This window comes from Procambarus clarkii, chromosome 20 (assembly GCF_040958095.1).
Source record: "Procambarus clarkii isolate CNS0578487 chromosome 20, FALCON_Pclarkii_2.0, whole genome shotgun sequence".
In the NCBI taxonomy this organism is placed as follows: domain Eukaryota; kingdom Metazoa; phylum Arthropoda; class Malacostraca; order Decapoda; family Cambaridae; genus Procambarus; species Procambarus clarkii.
The window spans coordinates 11,726,930-11,740,501 of NC_091169.1; positions in this window are offsets into that span (position 1 = coordinate 11,726,930).

Consider the following 13,572-nt stretch of genomic DNA (forward strand, 5'->3'; position numbering starts at 1 on the left):
CTCGCGATCGGGGAAGGGCGCCGCATACACGGGAAGATGCCGTGACCACGCCGACGCGAAGAGGTCCACCTCGGGGCGCCCGAACATCCGGCAAAGCCAATGGAAGGACTCGTCGTCGAGCTTCCAATCCGTGGAGAGGGGAACGAAGCGAGACAGGGCATCGGCCAAGACGTTGAACACTCCCTGTACGTGAACCACCAGGAGAGCCAAACCCGAGAACTCAGCAGACGAGCCACCCGAAGCGACCAACCCCAAAGAGACAAGGACTGCATCGAACCCCCGCGGTCCAGGCAATGAACCACAGGAGAGCAGTCCGAATAGAGCCGAATTGTCGATCCGCGGGCCACCCGAATCCTCCCAAGAGCGAACCACACTGCCGCGAACTCCCGCACCGTGCTGTGAGCTCGACGGAAGGATGTATCCCAACACCCCTGGCCGGCCTGGTGAGCACTGGTCACAAAACCCCAGCCGAGAGACGACGCATCCGTGAACACATTGAGCGAGGCTCGGGTAGGCGCCAAGGCACTGAACCCCGAAAAACCTGAAGAGGAAGCCGGTGACGCAGCAACCGACGCAAGGCCCCCGGGGGTCGAACTCTGCAATCGCGAGAGAGGCGGAAGGGGGGACCCCGAAGGAACCAGAACAGCCGACGAAGCCAAACCCGACCCGGCGGGTAGACCACCATTGCGAAGTTCAGGCTCCCGCACAGCCCCTCGAGCAACCGCCGGGTGACCCGAGGGCCCACCAGAAACAGAGGAAGGCGGGACCGCAGCCGCAGGAGAGACTCCAGAGGGAGAGACAAGGAGGCGGTTCGAGTCCCAAATGAGACCCATTCAAGTCCGAACCTGAGAGGGAACCAGATGGGACTTCCTCCAGTTCACCAAGAACTCGAACCCTGCGAGCTGGGAAAGAACCAAATCCCTGGCTAGCAAGCAAGCTGACCGGCTGAGAGCCCAAACCAGCCAGTCATCGAGGTAGGCCAACACTCGAACACCTAGGAGACGCAAAAGAGCCACCACAACCCGTGTAAGGCACGTGAACACGCGAGGTGCCAGGTTCAACCCGAATGTGAGACAACGAAAGCGGTAACTCAGACGCCCCACAACAAAACCGAGCCAGTCCCTGAACCGTGGATGAATCGGGACACGCCAATAAGCGTCCCGGAGGTCTAGGGACACCATCCAAGTGCCCGGCTCCAAGAGGAGCCGAACCTGAGACAGCGTAATCATCTGAAAGGAGGGGCAATGAACCCAGGGGTTCAGACGGGACAAGTCCAGAATGAACCGCAGGTCCGCGCAGTCCCATTTCGGAACCGGAAACAGACGGGAAACCCATCTGTGGAACGATGTTGTTTCGACGACGCCCAAGCGTACCCACTCCAAGACGACTCGACAGAGCGCAGGGGAAGAAACCTGCCCTGCCAGCCCCTACCCCCCCCCCAAGGGGAAAGGGGCCACCCAACGCCACCGCAGGCCGCCAGACACGACCCGAAAGGCCCACGAATCGTGGGACCAGGCGCGGGCGAACAGTGCAAGCCGCCCCCCCATCGCCCCGTCAATGGGGCAAACCGCGAAAGGGCCGGCGACCCTTACGAGACCCATAACCCTGCACAGAGCGAACACGCGGTGTTCGCCGATCAGACGAGGGAGGGTCCGGAGTAGGAGCGAACCCGAACCTGACACCAGAGGCCTACCACGACGAGAGGAACCCCTGAGCCCTGGCACGACCCTTCCGGGAAGACCCACCCCGGGACCCCCAGAAAACCAACAAGTCCGACATCGGACGACAAGCTGCTGACGCAGCCTGAATAAACTGCGCCACGGCCGACTCCTCAAACAGAAGAGGACAAAAAGGTGAAGAATGCCTAAAAGACAGAGCCCAAGCAGATTCCACGGAGGAACCCAGCACCGTCTGCCGACACGCGAGACGGGAAGCATAAAACAGGGAAACCGCATCCCGCAAAATTGGTGTGAACAGCTTCAACAAGGCAGCCGACGAACGCGCAGCCGAGGACAAGGTGCCGGACCCCGGGACGGACTTAAGCGTCCTCACATCCTCCATGAGCCAATCCGAGGACAGCTCCAGGAGGGAAAAGAACCGCAAGGCCGAAGCCAAAAGGCCCCGGGCACGTAACTCCTCCTCAATGAGCACCGCCGAAAGGGTGGGAACCTGCACATGGAGCTGAATAACGCCCACATCGTGGGGAAGGGCAGGGGCAAACAAGCACTCATTCAGGTACTCAAGATCGCCCCCCAGGAAAACCTGAAGCACCGTGGAAGCTTCCCGCCACTCCAGCATCCGGGAATGACAGAAGGAATGCCAGGAATCCAGAACAAACAAGGGGCAGTCCGCTAGCCAGGAAGACTCCGGAACCTCGTAATGGAGCCAGAAAGGGAACGAAGTCCTAAACCTGAACTCGGACAGATCCATTTCCGAGGCATAATCCGGGTCACGCAGGAGGTAAGCTGCAAAGGCTGCCCGCACCACACCAGGTTGGATGTGATAAGCCGAAAGCCTCCGGAAAGATGGAACCAATGTACCCGGGGGAACACGGAACCGAACTCGGGGAGGGGCCGACACCAAATCCAACTCGTACGCAGAGGGGGGAAAAGAATACCCCACTCCTTGTAACAATAAGCCCCACTCAGAGGGAAGAAAAACCCAAGCGGGGTCCAGCGGGACCAAAGGCCCCCAAGTCAGCCCCTCCCCAGCCTCGAGGTCCTTCACCAGAGGACCCGAGGCCGAATCCTCTTCCCAAGCCCCGACCCCACAAGACAAGGACGGAGCAGCCGGAAAAGCTGGAGGAAGGGGGGGGGGGGGGCCCACTGGTCAGACCCAGAAGCTTCGGCCGGGAGACAAGACTCGAATGCCTCTGCCGCCCCCCCGGAAGGGGCACCCCCCGAAGCTGCCCGAGTCTCGAGATCAAGTAACCCCTGCTCTGACCCCGAAACCCTCAGACGCTTCGGGGCCGGAAGCAGGGGGGAAAGGACCAGAATGAACAGAAGGGGAAGGACGAGGAGGTGTGGACTGAACCAGGATCGAAGCAACCCCCGCCCCCAAGTCCGGGTCTTGAAAAGCAAAGCAGGGCAGCCCCGGGGCATCCGGGTGAGCAACCAACCGAGCGCATTGCAACAGATGAAACCTAGACTGCAATGCACGCGCCGCCTGTATCCGAAGAGAATCAGAGGATTGGGTAAATTGAGTCACAAGCAAGCAGCAACACTCACAGGACTCAGGCCGACCCAACAGGCAGCATGGCAGAGGCAAAAACAATGAGGGTCACCCTGAGACAAGGGGACCGAGCAGCCCTCAAACTCGCACATAGCGAGCGGGAACTCTGGGGTCACATCCATCGGACCCACGCGCCCCCTAGGGGATTCCCAGAATCCTGAGCGTTTACTTTAAGAGGACTCGCGCTCAGGTAGTCCCAGGCAGGGCGCTGCTAACTGGCGCCCAAAACTACCAAGCAAACTTCTATAGCTGTACCCCAGGGATGTGTACACTCACGGGGACCTAGCAGGGGGCGCCACCGAGGAGAACCGTGGAAGGGCAAAAACTAATGAAATAATAGGACAGAACCCCCCACCAGGCAAAAGCAAAAAGAAAAACAAAACCCCGCATGAGGACAGCGAACCCCAAGGAACAGAGCCGGCCGCTATGTTGGGAATACAAGCTGAGCAGCACCCTGCGCCGCTACTAGTGCAAACTGCCTCTTACCTGCCAGTAACAAGGGAGAACAGAACACCCAAGAGCCCAACAGGCGGCCGAAAAACCGAAAAGGTAAAACGGACCGGCAGAGGCAGACCCCGAGGAGCCTGTGGAAGGTGGCCCCAAGCCCCAAGAGCAGTACTTACAGGGAACCTAGGGAAGGAAGCCCTAGGCGCATGCAGCCCGAGTACTGATGATAACTCCTGGCTCTCGCACCCACAAAAACAAACACCACACGCAAAGCACAGTGCGGTAGCGACACCGGAGCCAGAGCACACGACCTTCGCCTATAGCATCAGCCTCAAGAACTGAGGTGTGGGAAGCCGGCGTGGAGGGTCTGGGGCTCCCCCTTCCCACTCCCGGAGAGGGGGGAGCTGCGCAGACAGCGGCGCGGCGGCGTGTGACATCACACTAGTTTGCTTGTTTTTCTGTTGGGGAGTTCTATCCACTAGTTCGGCTTTTGGTAGCAATTTTAACCAGAATAGGGGTTTGTTTTGAGGCGCTTACCTTTCTGGGTGCCTGTTCTGGTCGATGGCAGACATAGAATGCTTCCAACCACACCAGGGCTTATATAGGCCATTGCTCCCCTTGCCTCTGAGGGGCCCAGTTCTGGCCGTGGTCCCCGGTAGGCCTAAGAACTCCATACACATGACTGATGCCAAAGTCTGACATTAGCATATCAGCCTGGGATAGCTCCGGGGAGCCGATGGGGCTCCCCCCAGAAACTACCAGAAATATATGCAGAGTATATAAAGATAGCAACGAACTCTGAGCACAACCCAGGGACTGAGAATTTAGAGTCAAAGTAGCAATGTAGAAGGACATAGTGTTGAGGTACACAAAAATGAAGGTAATATTGTAGAGCAAACTGGTGATATGAATAAGGAGAGAAAAAATGAGACGAATGAGAACACAAATGAGAAAGACAAAAGCAACAAGGAGAAAGATAAAGGCAATACCGAGAATGAATGCAGAAACGAGAAAGTTGGAACAAAAAACACAGAGGTAGCCAAGTCGTTCACGGGTACAAACAAGAAGAATACAATCACAGATGAAAATATTTGCAGGTATTATGCAAAAGGACAGTGCAGATATGGACTCAGAGGCACGGAATGCTCATTCATGCACCCACGGAAATGCCGAAACTGGTTAGGGAAAGGCAGATGTCATTTTGATACAGAGTGTAGATATTTTCACCCTAAGCTATGCAAACTCTCAGTTATTGAGAGGAAATGCTACGATCTTCATTGCCCTGATTTCCACGTCAGAGGTACACAGCACTATATAAGAGAGGAAGCCCAATATAATAGCCCTGAAATTTTTTTAGAGGCAGGCAGAAACAGAGGGAAAAACAGACAGGCAGAAACGTGGCAGGAGTACGGATGGAGAGGAGGAAATGCCCAAGACTGGACTACGGTTCGTCATCAAGCCCACACATCCTACACCCCCAACTACACTGAGACTACCACACTCCCCAGTATCACTTCCAAAACTGGACAAACCATTGCCACAACAACACACCCTGGGTCAAGGTAGAGAGGAGGGAGAACTACCAAAACCTTCCAGAAGTGACACACAATATGGACAATCATTCATATTTGCAAACATTCAAGGTTTACCTGCCCGAAACGCTGCGCGTACTTGTGACTTTACAAGAATGTAATTACTGTACTATCCAATGTATTCTCACAAACCCAATGTACCTTCTTGTATATATATAAATAAAAATAAAATAAAAGTTTAAAGCCAAAGTCAAGAAATAAAGTTAAGTTCATAAATGGCCTTTTATTAGAGTCAAACTCAATATTTGGGGCATTCACGGAAACTCATACAAAAGATTACATGGATGGTGAAATCTGGATTCCAAATTATAGTTTATATAGATGTGATAGAAAAACTAGGTCAAACGGAGGAGTAGGTCTGTATATTAAAGAGGACCTGGTATACACAGAACTACTAAACTCAACTAATGAGGTGGCAGAGGTACTTGGAATTAAGGTAGAGAAACTAAACCTAATTATTATTCTAATATATAAACCGCCAGATACAACAGTTGAGGAATTCACAGAGCAGATACACAAAATAGAGAACATACTTGATAACCTAGCAAACCCAGTTCCAGAAATTATCTTCCTTGGAGATTTCAATTTATCGAGTCTAAGATGGAGAATGGCAAACACAAATATCATAGCAGGGAATGACCCGGGAAATAACCAACCACAGGTCAGAGAGTTTTTGAGATTCTGTGACAAATTCTCACTCAATCAACAGATTACAGAACCAACTAGGAACGAAAACACACTAGACTTGTTATTCACAAACAATGATGAACTAATCAGAGACATTACAAACTCAGATACTTCATACTCAGACCATAAGCTCATTGAAGTGCAAACTAGCATAAATAACGGTAGTAGATCTAAGAGACCCAACAAGCGAGAAGGAATATTCAATCAATTCAATTTCAACAATAAGAGGATCGACCGGGAAAAATTAAATGTAGACCTTGCAACCATTCAATGGGAGACAGTCTTAAGCGACAAAACTCCCACACAGGGAATAGCTCAACTGACAACTGAAGCTTACAAGGTCTGCTTGAAGCACGTGCCTGTGAGGAGGGGCAGAAAGAGGACCACTTTAGAAAGAGAACGCAGACGACTGTACAGGAGAAGGAAAAAAATAATGGAAATGCTTCGGCAGACACAACTATCACAAGCAAGGAAAATAAGCCTAAGCCGGGAGATCGAAGAAATAGAACAAATGTTGAAGCGATCATTTGAGTCTGAGGAAATGGAATTGGAACAGAAAGTGATACAAGAGATAAAGAAAAATCCGAAATATTTTTTCACATACGCAAAATCAAAAACCTCGACAAGTATTGGACCGTTAATTACAAATGAAGGTACGTACACAGAGGACAACAAAGAGATTAGTGAAATTCTAAGAAGTCAGTATGGGCTATGTTTAGCACACCAATAAACAACATGAAAGTTGATGACCCAGACAGCTTCTTTATGAATGACAATCAAGCTGCAGATAATATAACGGATATTACCACAAACTCAGAAGACTTTGAAAGAGAAATTGACAATATGCCTATGCACTCAGCTCCTGGGCCTGACTCATGGAATTCAATATTCATAAAGAAATGTAAAGTACCAGTAGCGAGAGCACTCAGCGTAATATGGAGAAAGAGCCTGGATGCAGGGGAGATAAAAGCAGCACTTAAATCTGCAGATATAGCTCCGTTGCACAAGGGGGGGGAGTAAAACCTTGGCAAAAAATTATAGGCCAGTTGCACTAACATCACACATAATAAAAGTGTTTGAAAGAGTGATTAGGAATCAAATTTCTAGTTTTATGGAAAACAATGAGTTGCACAACAACATGGATTTAGAGCGGGAAGATCCTGTCTGTCACAGTTACTCAACCACTATGACAAAATCACAGAAGCTCTAGAAGAAAAGCAAAATGCAGATGTTGTATACACAGACTTTGCAAAGGCGTTCGACAAATGTGACCATGGGGTGATAGCTCACAAAATGAGGTCAATGGGAATAACTGGAAAAGTAGGACGCTGGATACTCAATTTCCTGTCGAACAGAACACAAAGAGTAACAGTCAATCAAATAAAATCGAGTCCAAGCGATGTTAAAAGCTCTGTACCTGCAGAGTACAGTCCTTGCACCACTGCTGTTCCTTTTCTCATATCTGATATAGACAAAAATACACGTCACAGCTTCGTGTCATCCTTCGCAGATGACACAAAAATCAGCATAAAAATTACCTCTGCTGAAGACATTGAAAAATTGCAAGCAGATGTCAACATAGTTTTCGATTGGGCAGCAGAAAATAACATGATGTTTAACAGTGATAAATTTCAGGTACTCGGGTACGGCAAAAATGAGGATCTGAAACATAATACAGGGTACAAAACACAATCGAATCTTCAAATAGTAGAAAAACAGCATGTCAAGGATTTGGGAATAATGATGTCCGACGATCTAACGTTTAGGGAGCATAACCAAGCAAATATTGCGTCAGCCAGAAAAATGATCAGATGGATTACGAGAACTTTCAAATCCAGGGATCCCACCACAATGGTTGTACTCTTCAAGTCACTTGTGTTGTCTCGTCTCGAGTACTGCTCAGTACTCACTTCCCCCTTCAGAGCAGGAGACATTGCTGAAATAGAGGGAATACAGAGAACATATATGGCACACATAGACGAGATAAAACATCTAAATTATTGGGATCATCTCAAAGCTCTCCAAATGTACTCTCTAGAAAGGAGACGAGGTACCAAATAATATACACATAGAAAATACTGGAGGGCCAGGTCCCAAATCTACACAGTAAAATAACAACGTACTGGAGTGAACGATATGGAAGAAAATGCAAGATTGAACCAGTGAAGAGCAGTTGTGCCATAGGCACAATCAGAGAACACTGTATAAACATCAGAGGTCCGCAGTTATTCAACGTCCTTCCAGCAACTATAAGAAATATTGCAGGAACAACCATGAACATCTTCAAGAGAAAACTGGACTGTTTTCTAAGAGAAATTCCGGATCAGCCGGGCTGTGGTGGGTATATGGGCCTGTGGGTCGCTCCAAGCAACAGCCTGGTGGACCAAACTCTCACGAGTCGAGCCTGGCCTCAGGCCGGGCTTGGGGAGTAGAAGAACTCCCAGAACCCCATCAAGCAGGTATCAAGCAGGTATCACAGCCAGGGAGGAAGGATACGCCATTCCTACTAGCGACGCCATATTAGCAGCATGTTAACAGCGTGCAAGAGAGAGGCGCCATTACAAGGATCTTACTTAGTGTCATTTTATTCGCTCCTACAACCACGAGAGTGGTGCCACGTTATTTTGGCACATAATGGCAGTGTCCTGGAACTAATTAATTCTTCGGCCTGTAGTTGACATCTTAATCCTTAACATGCTCGGGGTTTAATATCCTGTCATCCCCACAGGCGCATGTCATTTTGAAAAAAAAAAAATGATTTTTTCTTCCTAACCTGTTAATTTGTGTTCACTGATCACGGGAAAAATAATAAAAAAATCGTAAGTGGCACATATTGCCCGCTATTGGGCGGGGAAGTGTGGCAAATTATAGGCGCTGACTCAGCGTGCGTCCCAGGTGGTCTGTTGCTCGCCAGCTGTCAGGCTGGAGTTGCCACAAAGAGATAATTACCTAATTATTTCAATGTCTCTGATTGATTTTTCATAGTTTTCTTGCTGTAATTTTATTCAATAGTGTGTAGTTTGATATATTTATATAATAAAATGAGTGAATCATTGCTGTACTCAAAAATATGGTGTGCATATTGTTGATTCAATTATGTTCATCAATCAGTGAACAAATATTTTGTCGGTTATTACACTATAAGCACAGGTTATATATAAGTATCTGCATGTTTTGTTCACTATAACGAACCACTAAGTAGCTATTATGAGTCAAAAAGTAACGAGGAGTGACCGCCGTTTACCAGCCAGCCACTCCCGCCCTCCCTCCAGTCATCTGACTCACCCACATTCTCCTCCCACAATACTGTTTTTGCTATAATTCACTATATACAGACGTTATATATAAGTATCTACATGTTTTGTTCACCATAACTGTACATCTAAGCTTGTATGGTGAGTAAAGGCACAGACGTAGAACCTCTCACAGTCAGCTGATGGCTGCCGCCCTCAAGGCCAGACGCACTAATATTTCTCCTCCAATAATACTGTGTGGTGTTATTACGCTATATATCTTATATACAGACGTTATATATAAGTATTTACATGTTTTGTTCACCATAACTGTACATCTAAGCTTGTATGGTGAGTAAAGGCACAGATGTAGGACCTCTCACAGTCAGCTGATGGCTGCCGCCCTCAAGGCCAGACGCACTAATATTTCTCCTCCAACAATACTGTGTGGTGTTATTACTCTATATACACACACATTATATATAAATATCTACCTGTTTTACTAACAGGTAGCACTAACTAACACAGGTAACACAGGTAGTTTTACTAACATAATAACACCATACTTGTACAAATAAACTGGTATGGTGCCCAAAGACCATCATGGTAACCAGTAAACAACACCATCGTCTGCATGGTGGCAACGATGCCACCGCCCTCACCAAAATGGCAGCTCCAAACCTTCTCTTACTGTTTATACCCTCTATACACACGTTATATATAAGTATCTACATTTGTGTTCACCATAGCGAACCACTAAGCTGGTATGCTGAGTGCAGTCAACAAAAAGGTGGCCACACACAGTCAGAAGACATCGCCACCACCCTCCCTCCCAGAGCATTACTCCTCCCTCCATGGCGCACAGCGCTAAATATCACCACAATCCTGCTATTATCAGAACCCTGGTCAGTTTTTATCACAGTCAGGGGTCTTCTGTATTAATATCATCGCTACATAATAGCATGAACAAGTATATTTTGGCATTTTTAGGCGATGCTGTGGTCACAAGCTGAACAGCAGTGCTGTTAGCTCATGCTGCGTGTGTCAGGCTTGGTTGCTCACTCAATACTGAGGCCAATAACACCCGGGAGTTTGGCCCACTATTTTTTAAAAAAATGGCGTCTGTTTACAAGAGCCCTGATGAAGGTGTGGTGAACCCTGTGTATCCGCGGACCGTTTAAATCTTGCGTAGTACTCCAACACATCATATGACGTGATGCGCAGTTGACTGGAACAACGTCCAACACGTCATATGACGTGATGCGCACTTTAAGGGTTAAGCAACAACAGTTTCAAGATGGAGGACTGGAATGGTTCCCTAGACCAACGGACACTTGGCCCGGCAACTATTAATTACCTTTTATTTAACACTTGTTATCACATGTTAATATTTAGGCTAGTTGTCGTTAGGCCATTTATTTACAACAAAAATCCAGTACGTTTACTCTCTAACCGTATTCCGTAATTTATATAGGAATATATTTCATCAATGTCTGTAGAAGAATTCTACAGTGTCAGATATATCGTTTAAATCACATAAAGAAGAATTCCATATCATTATATATATCTTTTATTATTTACGTAGATGATTTCTACATTGTAATTGCTTGCAGCTCCCAAGTCCACGTCAACCAAGGAGTTAGGCTACCCCACCTGCACGTGCAACAATTTGCCCGACGCAATACATTGTCAGTGGAGCATGGCAACTGATTTCACATCTCTTATTTCACAGCTATGCTGTTAATTGTTGTTTGTAGAGACATAATAACTTAGCTACCTTAATGATCTCCTAATGAGATCAATACTACTAACTCATTGATTTGGTTATATATTTTACCATATTACTGTAGTATCTTGAGGTACTTTTGCCTCTAATTATTATTACATAATCCATTTGATATTCATTTAAATTTAGTTACTTCAGTGAAGAAACAGCACTGAAATGATGTTTGGAATATATTAATCTTTTGGCATGTAACCATTTTGGTTACAAAATGGTTAGTTTTGGTTAACTCACTCATTTTGGGCGAGTTAATTTGAATCATAATATACAGTCCCTTTAATATTCAATGTATTATTAATTAAGAACATCCATAGGATGCTAGTTCATGGAATTAATATCAAACCACTTGCTCTACCTAGTTTTCCACTTTTTCACAAAAGGTAGTGGTCCTTCGTAGTTATCGAAAATAGTATCAATTTAAATGAATTACTTCATTCAAGTTTTCCCACACCCTCCCTCACTGGCTCAACCTCCCTTACTGTCTCTCCCTCCCTGTTACGAACCCGGTTCCATCGTCGGAGCAGGGAGCAGCGATGTCAATGCCATCTGTGAGTCCACTCCCGAAACCCCCACAAATTGGACGACGCCATCTAGTGGTGACAGGATTATACCAGCAAGAGGCACTAGATTCCTGTCCTAGTCAGCTCGAGAGGTAGCTGGTGCTGACCTCTGGTGAGGTGGCGCCTAGAAAATCAGCTCCATCTATTATAGGAGGAATTGTATGTCTATGTCAGAGTACGTAAGTGATGTTTCCTAGTGTCCCATGTACTGACCAGTGTACTGATGACGTGTCTGTATCCACAGAGTCGACATAGGGCTGCTGTGGTACGAGGACAGTCAGTCTACCCAGGGCAGCCAATAGCTCTCTACTCCATTCTGCTTTACGGAAGCAGTGAGCCGCCGCCGGAGAAGAATTGTGTAGTGTTCTACTGTCTGCCTGTGAAGTGGCAGTGACAGAATTCGGCGTACCCAGGACTGGCTAGCGAAAGAGACGACTGACAGTAAGGTGTTATGGAGGAGTGTGACCAGCGAGTTGCATGAAGCTCCTGCCAGGGGTTCGCTACCCTTGTATTTGTACGTGAAGAGGCCCAGCAGCGCGAGACTGATGTTCTCTACCAGCACCAGGCTGGAGAGTGATTGTGGGCATGCACGAAGAATACCTAGTGAGACTGTGTTTTGGCTGGCTCGTGGCTAGGGCAGACTCGTTGGTGTTTCCCAGTACTGGTTGAGGATGGTACTGTGTATTGAGGAAACACGGTAACTGACAAGACTGCATCGATTGAGCATCGAGGATCGTTTCGTGTCCTATGAGAGAGACACTTGTGTACATATTAAGTGTAGTAATACTTCCTTTAGGATTATATATGAGGTGATAGAAAAGTGATTATATGTGAATATATTGATAATTGATGAAGTGTCGTATTCAATGCACCTCCCCCATTGTGTTTTACTTGATTACCGAGCTCACTCCTTGAAAGCCACTATTAACTTGGGGCCGGATACCAGAACTTTAGTTCCACCAGCAAAGAACCCGGTTGCGACCCATTGTGGCTGTAACACTCCCTCACTGACTCAACCTCCCTTACTGTCTCTCCCTCCCTCCCTCACTGGCTCAACCTCCCTTACTGCCTCTCTCATAACATGAGAACTGCAAGTCATGGAGTAGGGAGCCACTAACAGGGTAGAGGAGACACTACCGGGGTCGGAGAGAGCCTGTCCCTCGCAGCCACCAAGACCTCTCCCCCACCCTCCTAAATCCCACACAGTCTGTCTGCCCCTGTTCTTGCAGATGCCAACTGTGCAGAATTCATAAATAAAACCATTTGTTTAATTAATAAACAGGAAGCAATAAAACATGTTAATGCTAATATTGTATAGTAATAAACAAAAATTAACATATTTTGGCATAAATATTGAACAGCTAAGATTAAAATTTTTAACCCCCTAACTGCGCCGCCTCCAAATATGACACCACCCCAGTGCGCAGGAAATAAATTCTCTAAAAAAACAAAAGAATTTTTTCAAGTGTCAAAAACCCTTCCCTCAGTATGGGTATGTAAAAAAAAATGAAATTGTACTTACTTTGGCTGCTATGGGGTCCATAAGTTAGCGCGTGACGTCATCATTCCCCGTTCGCCCGTGATGTATGCTCCCGGGGCCAGTAGAACGTCCGGGGCGGGGCGCGCGAGTTGCCTCGAATATACTTATGTTCATTTTTTGCGCACAATTCCAAATACATTTTATTTGTTTTTACATGCTAATCCAATGTATAATGAACACGTACACTATAGTTTTACTACAGATGGCAGTAAAACATCCGTACTGTCCGAAGACCCTGTGTTACGTGCATGACACTTGTGTACACATATGTTGCACATCTCAGTCTCCGTGGTGTAGTGGTAAGACACTCGCCTGGCGTTCCGCGAGCGCTATGTCATGGGTTCGTATCCTGGCCGGGGAGGATTTACTGGGCGCAATTCCTTAACTGTAGCCTCTGTTTAATGCAACAGTAAAATGTGTACTTGGATGAAAAAACGATTCTTCGCGGCAGGGGATCGTATTCCAGGGACTTGCCCGAAATGCTACGCGTACTAGTGAC